The sequence below is a fragment of the Rosa rugosa genome, chromosome 5, assembly GCF_958449725.1.
Source record: "Rosa rugosa chromosome 5, drRosRugo1.1, whole genome shotgun sequence".
NCBI lineage: Eukaryota > Viridiplantae > Streptophyta > Magnoliopsida > Rosales > Rosaceae > Rosa > Rosa rugosa.
The window spans coordinates 51,885,176-51,888,839 of NC_084824.1; the positions used below are offsets into that span (position 1 = coordinate 51,885,176).

Below are 3,664 nucleotides of genomic sequence, written 5' to 3' on the forward strand. Positions count from 1 at the left end.
GGAAAACTGTTGCCGTCGCAATAGCTAAACTATTTGCGACAGGTACTTTGCCGTCGTAAAAAGATATTTCATTTTAAAAAAAAATGGGATGAATTGGTTGCGACGGATACTTTGCCGTCGCAAAAGAGTATTTCATTTATAAAAAAAAAAAAAAAATGGTGTGAATTTCACACCAAAGCTAGTACCATCTGCAACAAATATCATAAATTGAAAAATATTGCAAAGATCAACCAAAAGTTGAATTGCACACCAAAGCTAGTACCAGCCAAAGGTTGTTTAAAAACAAAGATCAGCCAAAGCAACTCATGCCAACACTACAGCACCTTCATTAGAAGTGGAAGAAATGGCCAAACTATCAACATTATCAAAAGCAGGGGCATCAAGTAAAAAATTCTTCAGGTTTTGAAAAGTGTTAAATTCACTTGACAAAACCACATACTCAATGCTAGGTAAGTAAACTTCTAGAATTCCCATCAAGTAGCTCACCAAAACATACATGTCCCGGCCCTGCACCAAAAAACAGCTAAAGAACTCAGTTTGAAGTCCATGTAAATGACAGAAATTCATATTCCATTTCATCTTGATTCTAAAACGGAAGCTATAAATAAATGAAGTTGCAGTGCAATGAGAACATTGATCCATCAACAATATCTAGTTGGTATTTATCTAAAGCACAGTGCCTCTAATACGTCAATAGAACAAAAGAAAAGCCCAAGAAAACTCTAGATCATGTTCCAAGCTACACCGAAAAAAAAAAAGAGCAAACGCATACCAGATTACCAGGAGCAGTAGTGTTGGAACTAGTGCGGGCAGGAGAAGCCGCCTTAGCTTCTGTCTTGCTACCTGATTTTGACAGTAACACATAAGTAAATTCTAAGCGGTGACATAAAATTTAACATAAAAACATTTGTCAAGCACCATATCAAGAGTATATAAATTGATCATGCCCAGTTATTGTGAAATAAGAATAGAAAAGACCAATTTAGATTGCATCTCTCCATCAGTAAGCAAATAAGAACTAGCACTATAGCTTAGATTAACGGAAGTAAATTCAGAATGAGGGGAAGACCGAAGTAAATTCAAGATTTAGGGGAAGACTACCATACCTAGAGCAGTAGAGTCCAAACGAAGCTCTGTTTCTTGAAGAAGATGAACACGACTAAGATATGGATTGTCAGAGAACAATGAATCACGATAAACCAAGTCTGCAATGCAGCAACCCAAACCGTTCATTCAATAGGTTATTATTGAAGGATTACCCGTACTACTACTAACCAAGATAGAGGTTGGTTACAAGCCATCAGTGATAAAAGACTTTAGTTCTTAAAATATATTATCAAAAGTTTGATATTTCCACCACAGAGCATATACAAAATTATCATGTCAATTGATTATTCACTGTGCTATAACTTGGTTGGTAGCCTGGCAATAGAGAATGCACATATTAAATTCAATAATGTAGCCATATGTGTTGATAGCTAATAAAAACAGTGCATGCAGCCAACCATAGGTAACCAATTAATGTTATATGTATTCATATATAGCAGAGCTAGCATGCATGAGCGGTTAACTGAACACGTATATGGCATCAGACATATCACCCTATTAGATACGAGGCACTTGTGAGAATTCTATAACCAAATAGCAAGACACAGGTAATTAGAATTAACAAACCAATTAATAAAGCAAAGGGTAATCTATATTTTACAATAAAAGATAGAACAGTTCTATCTATATATGAAGTTAAGAACAAACCTGATAATGATTATAGTGAGGAGACAAAAGTAGACAGCAAGCTTAACAAGCCGGCACTTCTTCTCAGTATTAAGAACCCTGAATACTTCAGTGACATCAATAAGATGCTTTTGTTTTACAAACCTGAATTATAGAAAGTGGATGGTTAGGACTTGGGAGGGGGTAACGCTAGTTCATCTTCCACCAATACACCAAGACATACATAGAGGCAGACATGTAAACAGACAATATAAGGCAAAACAAAAGCTTATGTTGTGAGGATCAATTATTGCATTCTTTTGTGTTTCACAACCTATTCTAACTGGAACAGTAGACAAAAAGTCATGATCATCACAACATGCACCAACCATAAACTGTACCAACCCTCTAGTTGTGTCGCTGCATATATCATTTTAAAAAGAGATGTTCCAGAACTAATACATGTGTAATGTGAGTATAAATATAAATAACTCCATGCTATTAGAGCAGGCTTAGAGTAGTGAAAGACAAAGGTGTGGTGCCTGTTTTCATCATATTCTATGGTACAGAGATTGGTCCGATAAAATGTTTCAGATATCGGATCAAAATTAGGTAGGAAAGAATAATGAACCTACATATAATGGGTCGCTTAACAAGAAACAGAGTGAGAATAGAGAAAGTCGCTCTCATTCACCATCAACAATCAGCCAAGTTTACAATGAAAATTCATACTCTAAGCTAACAATCAGCCAAGTATCTATTGTCAACTAAGCAATCAACATAACCAAATCGAGCCCCTAACCTAAATTCAATAAAATCTACAATTAACAGCAAAATAAAATGAAGACATCAAGTAAAACTACCTTGGTGATTACTCGGTAGGAGAAATAGGCCTACATGCCATTGCCCAATTACCTTGGTAGGTTCCAGTTCGAGGAGCTGCAAAGCATACACAATCAAAAACCAAGATCCACAACCCAACCAGGTAGCTCCTAAAGCTACTGTAATTTGCAATCAATAAACTAGATCTTCTTCCCAATCACATCCCATACAAACCCAAAATCAGGACACAAAGACAACCAAGAGCCAAAATACACCGAAAGCTGAAAAGCAAAGAGTCACCTGTAAGCTGCCGGCGAGAAGAAAATTCGGTTATCGAAATGTTCAGAACGGCGGGAACAGTGAGGTTTCGGAGTTGAGAAAGAGGGTGATGTTTGGGCGAGAGAGAGAGAGAGAGAGAGAGAGAGCGGGGTGATGTTTTGGACTTTGGGAAAAAGAGGGAAAGAATTAGGGCTGAGTGTTTTGTTAGTAGGACATTTGGCCAAAAAAAACAAAAGAAAAAATTGAGGGAAAATTATTTGGGTTAGCGCCAAGACTAATACGGTGACGTTTATGTGTTGCCATGCTTCTTTCCATTGTATTATTTTTTTTTTTTTTTTTTGTAAAAAACATATACAAATAAGTTTTGCGACGGCAAGTGGAAAAGACGTCGCAATTGAGTACAAAATTACTACGGCAAATATTTTCCGTCGCAAATGATAAGGCTTAATCGCGACGGAACATTTTCCGTAGCAATAGGGTGTCAATTGCGACGGCAACTGTTGCCGAAGTAAAAAGGCGAAGCAATTGAAGTTTTTTTTAGTAGTGGCGGGACCTACCATGTCGTAGGGACCACGTATGATGTCATTGTTTATGCTTGGCGGTATGTGATATAGGCGGTATCACTACCAGTAAAACAGCCATTAGACACTGATTGAAATCAGTGTGTATAACTCTAATTGCCCACTGAAATCCGTGTGTGATGGTTATTAGCCACGCTACACTCACGGATTAAATTTCTGTCCCATTTGAGGGGGGTGGCCATTGCCCTCTGCGTACAGAAAAAACAGTCCGTGTGAGATTTTAAAGGGGACCCACCCAAATTCTGATTTGTTGCATATCCATCAAATCA

At 37.4% G+C, this 3,664-nt stretch overlaps 1 long non-coding RNA gene across 1 annotated transcript; it reads right to left on the bottom strand.

The window, feature by feature from the left end:
- Nucleotides 1-215: 215 nt before the first annotated feature.
- LOC133713043 (uncharacterized) lies at nucleotides 216-2,976 on the bottom strand. The gene is made up of 6 exons (XR_009847728.1): nucleotides 2,836-2,976; nucleotides 2,577-2,652; nucleotides 1,756-1,878; nucleotides 1,107-1,205; nucleotides 773-843; nucleotides 216-507 (listed from the first exon to the last, which is right to left on the bottom strand). It is a non-coding gene; the product is annotated as an uncharacterized LOC133713043 (long non-coding RNA).
- Between the last annotated feature and the right edge of the window lie 688 nt (nucleotides 2,977-3,664).